Consider the following 12,539-nt stretch of genomic DNA (forward strand, 5'->3'; position numbering starts at 1 on the left):
GAGGACTCAAATAAATAAAATTAGAAATGAGAGTGGAGAAATAACAACTGATACAACAGAAATACAAAATATTGTAAGAAAATATTGAAGAACTGTATGCTAAAAAACTAGACAACCTAGATGAAATGGACAAATTCCTTGAAACATACAATCTTCCAAAAATCAATCTGGAAGAATCAGAAAACCTAAACAGACTGATTACACCAAATGAGATCGAAACAGTTATCAAAAAACTCCCAACAAAGAAAAGTCCGGGGCCTGATGGCTTCACAACTGAATTCTACCAAATATTCAAAGAAGAACTAACTTCTATCCTTCTTAAACTATTTCAAAAAATTCAAGAGGAAGGACGACTTCCAAGCTCCTTTTATGAGGCAAGCATAATTCTGATTCCAAAACCAGGCAAAGACAACACAAAGAAAGAAAATTATAGGCCAATATCTCTGATGAATATAAATGCTAAAATCCTCAACAAAATATTAGCAAACCAGATCCAACAATATATAGAAAAAATCATACACCATGATCAAGTGGGATTTATTCTGGGGAGGCAAGGCTGGTAAAATATTTGTAAATCAATCAATGTGATTCATCACATAAACAAAAAGAAGGAGAAAAACCATATGATAATTTCAATAGATGCAGAAAAAGCATTTGATAAAATCCAGCACCTATTATTCATGATCAAAACTCTCAGCAAAGTGGGAATACAGAGAACATACCTCTCAACATGATAAAAGCCATCTATGAGAAACCCACAGCCAACATCATACTCAATGGGCAAAAATTAAAAGCAATCCCCTTAAGATCAGGAACAAGGTAGGGGTGCTCCCTTTCACCACTCTTACTTAACATAGTCCTGGAAGTCCTAGCCACAGCAATCAGACAAGAAGAAGAAATACAAAGCATTCAAGTTGGAAAAGAAGAAGTAAAACTATCATTATTCGCAGATGATATGATATTGTATATAGAAAACCCTAAAGTCTCAGTCAAAAAATTACTGGACCTGATAAATGAATTCAGCAAAGTGGCAGGATATAAAATCAATACTCAGAAATCAGAGGCATTTTTATATGCCAGCAATGAATAGTCAGAAAGAGAAATTAAGGAAACAATCCCCTTCACTATTACAACCAAAAAAATAAAGTACCTAGGAGTAAACTTAACCAAGGAGACTAAAGACTTGTACTCGGAAAATTACAAAGCATTGATAAAAGAAATCAAGGAAGATACAAACAAGTGGAAGCATATACCATGCTCATGGTTAGGAAGAATAAACATCATTAAAATGTCTATATTACCCAAAGCAATCTATAAATTCAACGCAATACCAATTAAAATACCAATGACATACTTCAAAGATATAGATCACATATTACAAAAATTAAATGGAACCAAAAAAGAACACAAATAGCCTCAGCAATCTTAAAAAAGAAGAATAAAGTGGGAGGTATCAAACTTCCTGATATCAAGTTATACTACAAGGCCATTGTACTCAAAACAGCCTGGTACTGGCATAAGAAAAGGCATATAGATCAATGGAACAGAACAGAGAACCCAGAAATAAACCCATAGCTCTATGGACAACTGATATTTGACAAAGGAGGTAAGGAAATACAATGGAGTCACGACAGCCTCTTTAACAGATGGTGTTGGGAAAATTGGACAGCTACCTGCAAAAAAATGAAACTAGATCACCAACTTACACCACTGACAAAAATAAACTCAAAATGGATAAAAGACTTAAATGTAGGCCGTGAAACCATAAGCATCTTAGAAGAAAACATAGGCAGTAAGCTCTCGGACATCTCTCAGAGCAATATATTTGCTAATTTATCTCCATGGGGAAGTGAAATAAAAGACAGGATAAACAAATGGGACTATATCAAACTGAAAAGCTTTTGCACAGCTAAAGACAATAAGAACAGAATAAAAAGACAAACTACACAATGGGAGAACATATTTGACAATACGTCTGATAAGGGGTTAATAACCAAAATTTATAAAGAACTTGTAAATCTCAACACAAGGAAGACAAACAATCCAATCAAAAAATGGGAAAAAGAAATGAATAGACACTTTTCCAAAGAGGACAGATGGCCAATAGGCATATGAAAAAATGCTCAACATCGGCCCTGGCCGGTTGGCTCAGCGGTAGAGCGTCGGCCTAGCGTGCGGAGGACCCGGGTTCGATTCCCGGCCAGGGCACACAGGAGAAGCGCCCATTTGCTTCTCTACCCCTCTGCCGCGCTTTCCTCTCTGTCTCTCTCTTCCCCTCCCGCAGCCGGGGCTCCATTGGAGCAGAGATGGCCCGGGCGCTGGGGATGGCTCTGTGGCCTCTGCCTCAGGCGCTAGAGTGGCTCTGGTAGCAATACGGCGACGCCCAGGATGGGCAGAGCATCGCCCCTGGTGGGCGTGCCGGGTGGATCCCGGTCGGGCGCATGCGGGAGTCTGTCTGACTGTCTCTCCCCGTTTCCAGCTTCAGAAAAATGAAAAAATGAAAAAATGAAAAAAAAAAAATGCTCAACATCACTTATCATTAGAGAAATGCAAATTAAAACCACAATGAGATATCACCTCACACCAGCCAGAATGGCGCTCATCAACAAAACAACACAGAATAAGTGCTGGTGAGGATGTGGAGAAAAGGAAACCCTTCTGCACTGCTGGTGAGAATGCAGACTGGTGCAGCCAATGTGGAAAACAGTATGGAAATTCCTCAAAAAACTGAAAATCAAACTGCCTTTTGACCCAGCTATCCCACTTTTAGAAATATACCCCAAAAACACCATAGAACGGCTCAAAAAGGAGAAATGCACCCCCATGTTTATGGCAGCATTGTTCACAATAGCAAAGATCTGGAAACAGCCCAAGTGTCCGTCAGAGGACGAGTGGATTAAAAAGCTTTGGTACATATATACTATGGAATACTACTCAGCCATAAGAAATGATGACATCGGATCATTTACAATAACATGGATGGACCTTGATAACATTATACGGAGTGAAATAAGTAAATCAGAAAAAACGAAGAACTGTATGAATTCATATATAGATGGGACATAAAAATGAGACTCAGAGACATGAACAAGAATGTGATGGCAATGGGAGTGGGGGGAGGGGGAGGGGGGAGGGGGTGAGGAAGGAGTGGGGGGTGGGGGAGGGGCACAAAAAAAACCAGATAGAAGGTGACAGAAGACAATTTGACTTTGGGTGAGGGGTATACAGCACAATCAAATGTCAAAATAATCTGGAGATGTTTTCTCTCAACATATGTACCCTGATTTATCAATGTCACTGCATTAAATTTAATAATAAAAATATAAAAATAAAAAAATCAAGTATCAGTAATACCAATGTCCTATATAGCCCAGAATATGAACATGTTCTGATTTAAAATCCATGTCTCGGATCAGAAAAACTTGGTTCCACACTCAATTTATCTACCATATTTTTCGCTCCATAAGATGCACAGGCAAAAATTTTCCCCTCCACTTTTGGGGGGAAAAGCACATCTTATGGAGCGAAAAATACGGTATATACAGTGTGTCCATAAAGTCATGGTGCCCTTTAACCAGTAGCAGGAAAGCAACAAAAGACAACAGAAATGTGAAATCTGCCCCAAACAAAAGGAAAACCCTACCAGTTTCTGTAGGATGATGTGGCAGCATGTGCAGATGACGACGTAACACCGTGTATACAGCGGAGCAGCCCACGGCCATGCCAGTCGAGATGTGGATGGTACAGTGGAAAGTTCAGTGTGTTCTGTGGCTCACAAAATTCCAATCCGTGACCAAAGTGCAACATGAATATTGGCGCGTTTATAATGAAGCACCACCACATAGGAATAACATTACTCGGTGGGATTAAGCAGTTGAAGGAAACCGGCAGTTTGGTGGAGAAACCCCGTTCTGGTAGGTCATCAGTCAGTGATGAGTCTGTAGAGGTTATACGGGATAGCTACCTAAGGAGCCCTAAAAAATCTGTGCATGAGCCCACATCGAACTGCACTGAATAGGTATGAAACTGGGAGAGTTTTCCTTTTACTTGGTACAGATTTCACATTTCTATCGTCTTTTGTTGGTTTCCTGTGACTGGTCAAAAGTGCACCATGACTTTACGGGCACACTGTATTAGCTGTGTGCCCTTGGACAACTTACTTAATACCATTAACTCTTAGTTTCCTCATCTGTAAAAGAAGATATTATCCATCTAACAGAATAGTAGGGACAAAATAACACACACAAGAGCTCCTAGTTTAACATTTGGCATGTTAGAAATGCTGAGAAAATAGTATTAAGCAAGGAAGCCATGCTATTTGAATATTAACAGCATTCCTTAAGCTTGATATTGTCTGATAAACTTCTGGTGAATTGGGGGGGAAATAGATTGATGAGGAGTCAGACAGTTAGAGGGAAGAATGCTTCACTAATGTACAGGAATGGACAAAAGCAAGGTTCTAGTTGTGAGTATGCGAAAGAGAGTTTATTCTTCAGCTATATGCAGCCCTCTTTCCTGATATAGGGTTAACAGTATCTGTTATAACAAGAAAAAAAAAAGGCAGTGGGACATGCAAACCTGAACCTTTTTGGAACAACTTAAGATCACTTGAGTTTTCTAAATCTTGCTGACTTCATTCCATAAGAGCCTTAAGAGGTAATGTGGCATTTTGAAGCACCAGGTAGGAGCCCTGGTTTTGCAATTTCCTATCACTGTGGTGTGGGGACAGTCGAGTATTTGTGTGGGCTTGGTTTCATCAGTGAATGAGGAGGCTGGTTTGGATAATTTGTAATGACTCCTTTAACTAAAAATTTTAATGATTCTATGGTTGCGTTTAACCTAAAATCATTAAAAGACATACTTGAATTACCAAAATTTTCAAGCTACCCAAAGGCTCTCATTTAAGTTTCCTCACCCTAACTTTTGCTACCAAATAAATCTGACCTAGACTCATGAATGACCTCATTATTATCCTTCCCTGACCCTTCTTAACTCTTTCCCTCAAGGTAACAGGGTGGTAGAGAGGAAATATGCTTTAGTTTCTAATAGTGAAGCCCTGGGGAAAAGTCAAATAGTGAAAATGCGACTCATTTAAATGGAAATCTCTCTTTCCTTATGATTGCCCATACATCTAAAGACCAACTAAAAGAGAAAACAAAAAACAAACAAACAAAAAAACCCCAGCTACCAATTATTCCTTTTTTATACACTGTATCTACCTTTATGGATTTGAAACAAGTTACCAAAAATACAAATCAGAACTGCTTTTCAGATTAAGAGAAAAAAAAGCTATTTATTAAAACCCAAACTTATTCTTTAATTCCTAATACAAATAAGTTACCAAGAAACTGAGTTCAAAAAAACATATGATCTCAGTAAAACAGTTTTCAATGGAATCCATAGGAGCTAAAAGAACAAGCAGTTACACCATTTCAAACATAAAAGGCTAAATGTGTGTGTTTTCCTTTTTATTTATATCCAAACACTCAGGAGAAACTGCCTTTCATTGTTCAGTGTTTATTATTTCACCTTTCCTGAATCAGAAACCAAAATACTTTGATAAATCGGAGAGCCTGATAAACAGACCCTTGAGCATTAGGAACTGTTGGGCAGATAAGTTATTTTATACAAACTCTTATTATTAAAGATGGCTGATGGCCACTGCCCACGTGGGGTGGCTGATTGCCTTCCTGCCTGGGAAAGGGCTTGATTATGCTAATATGTACTGGAGAAGGGGCTTTTGTGCCAAAAGGTTTTAAAAGATGGAGCTAGGAGGCCATTTTGGAGAGAGACCACATTCTTGCAGAGAGGGAAGACCAGTTGTTCCAGCAGAGAGAGGCCACATGGTGGGAGGGGATGAGGCAGCCAAAATAGAGGCAAACAGAGGTGGGAGCCTTTAATTCTAGGAAAAAATGGGTTTTGGTGCCCGTGTGTTTGTTTTTTACTCATTGGCCAGTATGAGTCTAGAACAGGGGTAGTCAACCTTTTTATACCTACCGCCCACTTCTGTATCTCTATTAGTAGTAAAATTTTCTAACCACCCACCCGTTCCACAGTGATGGTGATTTATAAAGTAGAGAAGTAACTTGACTTTATAAAATTTATAAAGCAGTTACAGCAAGTTAAAGCATATAATAATAATTACTTAACAAGTACTTTATGTCGGATTTTTGCTAAGTTTGGCAGAATAAATCTTTATAAAACAACTTATTATAGTTAAATCTACCTTTTTACTATACTTTGGTTGCTCCGCTACTGCCCACCATGAAAGCTGGAATATCCACTAGTGGGCGGTAGGGACCAGGTTGACTACCACCTGTCTTGAATAAAGAAAAATGGCCCACCAGTTTTTGGCTCTGCAGTTTCTTTATAATCTGTCCAAATTAAATGCGAACCTACAAGAACCAGGTGGCTGTGATGGTGGCAGCGGCTACTAGCCTTACAGACTAGAACCACTAATTCAGTTTCATTTCCATCTTTGTCCATTTTTCCTGAAGTCACTACCAGCATGATTCAATTTCTTTATGTATAAAAGGATATGATCACACCAAATATAACCTTACTCTAATTCACATTTATGTGGAACTAAAATGAATTTATAATACATGCAAAGAAGGCCTGAGAAATCTGAAAGACAACTGCAGATGACAGCTGTTCTTCCTGGAACTGCCATCATAATCCTGTACTCCACTGATCGTCTATTTGGCTGACCCAATTTTTATAGCTCCAATGATAAACTATTTTTCTGCCTGATGTCAAAACTACTTGCAAAAACTTGTTTTGCTTTCCAGAAATCCACAAACACAATTACCAGATCCAGACTAAACCACCAAAGTAGATTTTCCATACTACCCAGAAGAATACTAGGCAATTCCATTCTTGAACTTAACTTTTAATCTCAGTATTTAATAAAAAGGCTTCTTTGAATCTTCCCACACCCAGAGTGCTGCAACTCAAACTGCTCTTTGTTCCTAATAAAGTTTTAAGAAAGCATTATAATAAATACGTTCATTTAAACATGTCTATTTTTTAAAACAAAGGGCTTTCCTTAAGTACCTAATTAATCTATGCAATGCCAGGAAAAGATGATACATTTAAAAGAAACATCTGCAAGAACAGAGAGAGCTTACAATACTAATACAAGCACAGGCATTACTTCGGATACCTGAAACAAGAACGTACTCATCCCCTTACTTACGAAAGCAAACCTGCATCTACAATTCCACTGAACCACCTGGACGACTGGTGAGTCAAGGTTCGTCTCCTATACTTCATCTTGTTCCTGTCCCCCTTACCATCTTCCTCAACACACTCAAGTTTTCCTCTTTATCATAAAAACTATTAATTTAATTGCACTGTTTTAGTCTTGGCACAGTCTCATTTTCTATTACCTTCCTTTGTATTTTTCATATAGTAGAAGCTAAATATATTCTTGTGGGCTGGCTGGGAACCTACTCCTACTCTCTTAGTTATTTCTACTGCAAAAATGCAGTCTGAGTTATAAACATCCTTCTAATAGATTTAAAACATTCACAGATTGATAGATTAGCTGATTACCTTTACCAATCGGGTCCTTACAGAAACTAAAAATGCTTAAGAAAAGGATGAGGTCCTTCCCATATCTATTCTTTCCCAAAAGATTTACACTGGGAATATTTCACTAAGAAGTAGATTATAAACTCATTTTGCAAAGTGATTTCTGTCTCACTGATATAATTAGTTGTAATTTTATGAAAACTTGTAGAAATTATAAAATATTTAATTGTTAATATCTGAAAATTTAATAAAAATCCATCCAGCAATGGAAAACCAATCAGTTATCTGTAAAAATAATGTCACCTTTTCTCAAAATATGCAAATATCTGCTATCTCAAAACAATGTCGTTTTACCAAGCAAGACAGGATGCATGTGCATAATGTGTATGTGTACACACAGTCACAGTGTGGGATAGTTGTTCTTTCATCTCTGACTAAAAGAAATCTGACAAAAAAAAGTATAAAGTGACAGTCTACCACATTAAAGCATATACGTCTGATAAAAGATCGCTTATATGGTTTGGCAGGAAATGAGACCAAAGCAGTAGAGCTGGACAAAGTACTACAATTTAACTAATTACTAATACTTATCTAAAAGGAAGAAGAGAAGCTTTCCTGCCAAGGAATAAAATCGACTGCTTCTAGGGAGAGTTTAAAATGTAGGGTAAGTATACAAATATATTTGCCAAAACTGTGTGGCTATGATTCCAACACAAGAAACATAAAATTAAGGAGTCATACAAATTTTTGATATTTCCTGAGCTGATGCTTAAAATAACTCACAGGAAAGGGCTGCAGTTAAGATATATGAGTCCCAACCCCCACCCTCTAACTGTGCATAATATCGCCGGTGTTATGAAAGCATGGAAAGTCTCATTAGGGCTATTAATTTATACTTTAATCATTATTAAAATTCAACAATACCACCAGATGGTAAATGCAACCCAAGCGAGATATCTTCTAAACCAGGTCTGATCATTTATAAAGCAAATGCCATTATGGGATTGGAGACAACCTGTACTGCCACTTGGCAGCTCTCCAAGCCCAGTTTTGTGTTTAAAATGGTGAAAAAACAAACAAACAAATAACTTAGTACTTTCCTTCATCAGAGATGAGGGAACAGTGATTAATTAAAAACAAATAATTTTGAAGTTTGTTGTATTTTGAATGCTGGTGTTTGAGGAAAACCAAAAGATAAATTCAAACCTTTAAGTGATGGAGACTTCTGGGCAAAGTTTCAACAGACAGCAGTGCCTGTATGCTGATTCCACTCCCTCTCCCCTCAGTCCTCAGTCTGCAATCTGGTTTTTCTGTCCAGAGCACCAATGAAATTGCTCTTATCAAGGTTACAAAATGACCTCTAAATGCTGAACCTAAGTCATGTCCATTTTATAAGCCTTCGGTCAGATGTCAACAGCTCTGGAAAGTCATCTTTATCATCCTGGCTGGGGTGTAGCTATTGGATTAATAAGACCATGTTGTCCTAGAAGGGTCTGCCGCCTCACTGGACAGAAACTCCTTGGGAGCAGGCGCCCCTTTCACGTCTGAATGCACACTGCTAGACACATGGTCAATATTTTGGAATAAATAAACTGAGGGCTCACTAGGTTACCTAGGAAAACCCAATTACCATACAGTTTCTTTGAAGTGCTCACAGTAAGAACAAACTAAAATAACAGAGGAAAATCCTAGACTGTCCCCAGGGACAATTTTTCTTGGTTATAGAATCAAGAAATCTGCTACCATTTCAATAGAAACATTCCAACATTGGACACTACTGTTTTGCTGATTTGTCCATACTCTTTAATAAAGACCCGTATTTCTGGAACTTCCTTATGAAAATCAAACTTCTTAAATAGTAGCAGTATCAGAACACTCATCACCTACATGCAGGGAGAGAAAAAGGCCCGTTGCCAGCTAGTTGTTTTAGCTTATGCCTCAAACCTTCTGGGGAAGAGGGCTAATAACTGTACCCCAAACACACCAGAATACTCTCGAGTGGCTCACAATCCTTCAACAAAAGCGCTTTGGAGAACCCAGAGCAGTGACGCAATGATGAGCTAATTGGGAACACCTAAAAGCCGCTGTTTCTACAGCGTGGGGGCTCCCCTTCACCCTCCTTACCTTCAGACCTGGCAGGTCTTCCTTCCCCACTCAGGGCCTTCCCAGTGCCTCTCCTCACCCCACCCAACCCTCCCCGTTTCTTCTACTCACTCTTGCCTGGGGGTCCGAAAACCAATGAGCAGGACCAGGCAGTTAGCAAAGAGGCAGTTAGCAAAGAAGAATGGGGCCCAGAGAAGGGGAAGGGGAAAGAACAATGAAAAAAGGAGGGAAAGAAAACCAATGACTTTCTAAACTTAGTCACAACCATCCAGCCTTTCCTTTCTTCTTATCAGTCCCAATGCTCAGTCTTTCTCACAGCAAGTCCAGCCCCCAATTTCCTCATTCTTCCTCAGTCACCTCACCCTTTCCACAGTCTCTGCGCCTCAGACCCAGTGGATTCCCTCCTCTTGATATCCTGAGGCTCAACCCCACCCTGGCCAATGCTCCTTCCTGCCTCCGCCCAAAGAAGTGCTGAGAGGAAGAATTCACCTGGGAAGGGAGAAGGGGAGGCCAGGACACCAATGGTTAATATAATCTAGGGGCTAAACTGGGACCTTTTGCTACCATTATCAAATTTATTTCTTTGGGAAATACACTTCAAATTCCAAATTATCTTAAACTTTTAGAATAACACAATCTTATTGGGGACAGACTCTAATTATTTCCTGATAAATCAATTATAACATGTTATAAATTTATAAACATTAAGCAGTTGGATTCTTGAAACCTACACTCTAAAGAAGGTGACTATATGGCCTTGACTGGATATCTCAGTTGGTTAGAGCATCCTCCCAAAGCACAGAGGTTGCTGGTTCGATCCCCGGTTAGGGCACATACAGGAACAGACTGATGTTCCTCTCTCTCCCACAGCCCCCACTCCTCTCACTAACATCAATAAACAAATTTTTTTTTTTTAAAAGAAGGAGGTGACCATTTAGGCACTCCCAAGCTTGCCAAATATATGATCCAGAAGATAGAGTCTGGTGACACACATAGACTCTATGAATTCCTATAAACTAGTGACTCCCTATAAACCCTTGGTGTGATCCAGACTCTCTTTCCCAAGGGCTGAGAAAATAACATTCTTCCAATTCATCTCAGCAGAAAAATCCTAAAAAGGGTTCACTTGCATTTTTTCTGATCATTTTAGGGTTCTAAAATTCTCCTAGGGTTGTATTTTAAATTAATTATTCTAAGGAACAGGTCTACAGTTTCAACAGCCAGGCTACCAAACGAGATTTCAACCTGGAACCTCTCAGCTCACTTCTCATTTACCTTCTTTCAGGATGTCTGGGTGTCCTCCTCATGAAGCCCCAAATTTTGCTTTCTTGTCTACTCGGCGTTACTTACAAAAGGTACAATGTTCCAGGCAAAACTGTTAATCTGGTCCTAGGACTGCAGGCTTTTAGTTCAGCTGGCACATCCTGGGAGTCTCAAGGCCGTTTAGGGCTCCCTGCTTTAGGCCCAAAGAAAAACATCTCTGTAGAAAGCTAATTTCAGGAGCAGAGCTCACCCACTCTTCAGCAGGCTGTGTTCCTTGATGGCCCGCAATCTGTTCACAGCCACTCTTGGTTTCCTGTGGCTTCCAGAAAGAACCCTCCTTATGAATGCCATCCAGCTGAACTGGCTGGCTGTGTACATTAACCCCTTCCAACCTGGTTCCCCCAGCTGAGCAGCAGTGCCCCTAATTGTATAAAAAGCATATCAGATAAAGAACAAGTCCCAGAAGTTCACAGCTTGTGTTAGAGAAAATGACAAACTCTCAGGATTTAAGCATGAGGGCCAACAGAAAACTTACACCAAGGGCCAAATCTCCAATTTCAATAGTAAACTTCATAGTAGCTAAAGATAGTAGTATATCACAAAGAAGCCAAATTCACTCCTCTTTCACACACACACACACACACACACACACACACACACACACACGACACAAAAGCATATTAAAAGGACAGTAGCAACCAAATTGTTCCATAGAGAGAAGAGCAGGCATGAAAAGTTAGATATACGTATATTAAAAGTTGAATACTTGGCCCTGGCCGGTTGGCTCAGCGGTAGAGCGTCGGCCTAGCGTGCGGAGGGCCCGGGTTCGATTCCCAGCCAGGACACACAGGAGAAGCGCCCATTTGCTTCTCCACCCCTCCGCCACACCTTCCTCTCTGTCTCTCTCTTCCCCTCCCGCAGCCAAGGCTCCATTGGAGCAAAAATGGCCCGGGCGCTGGGGATGGCTCTGTGGCCTCTGCCTCAGGCGCTAGAGTGGCTCTGGTCGCAACATGGCGACGCCCAGGATGGGAAGAGCATCGCCCCCTGGTGGGCAGAGCGTCGCCCCATGGTGGGCGTGCCAGGTGGATCCCGGTCGGGCGCATGCGGGAGTCTGTCTGACTGTCTCTCCCTGTTTCCAGCTTCAGAAAAATGCAAAAGAAAATGCAAAAAAAAAAAGTTGAATATTTAACTCCAATTCTCAATGGAAATATTTATGCCAAGGAAGAGGCTTTTATCTGGGTACTAACGTTCAAAATACGAGTCCAGAATATGAGAAAAGTTAAGCAAGGGAGGTAAGTCTTCTGTTACGGGTCAGAAGAGCAGAAAAAATTACAACTAAAGAAAAATACTGGGAGAACATCTGAAAGAACAATTATTTTACTTGGTGCACTAAGATTTCATTACATGCTTTTATTTATTCAATTCACCCAATAATCCTTTTATTAGCCCCGACAATGTGCCATGTATGCTAATGTTTTACTGAAGTCCCATTTTAAGACCTAAGTATTCAGAGGCTTGAAGTTATTGACCTAAGAAGAATAAGATAAAGACTTCCAAAAGGGCTGAGGAGCTTTGTGTTAGACACAAACCCAGCACTTTAAATACAATGCAAAGTCTCCTTTTGAGACTGTGGAGAG

The 12,539-nt window shown here is 39.8% G+C and overlaps 1 protein-coding gene across 5 annotated transcripts in view; it reads right to left on the reverse strand.

Moving 5' to 3' along the window:
• The window catches only part of FGD6 (FYVE, RhoGEF and PH domain containing 6), a 126,516-nt gene that overhangs the window by 102,398 nt on the left and 11,579 nt on the right, over positions 1-12,539 (reverse strand). The gene's annotated exons all lie outside the window — the stretch shown is intronic.

The sequence above is a fragment of the Saccopteryx bilineata genome, chromosome 1, assembly GCF_036850765.1.
Source record: "Saccopteryx bilineata isolate mSacBil1 chromosome 1, mSacBil1_pri_phased_curated, whole genome shotgun sequence".
NCBI classification, from domain to species: Eukaryota; Metazoa; Chordata; class Mammalia; order Chiroptera; family Emballonuridae; genus Saccopteryx; species Saccopteryx bilineata.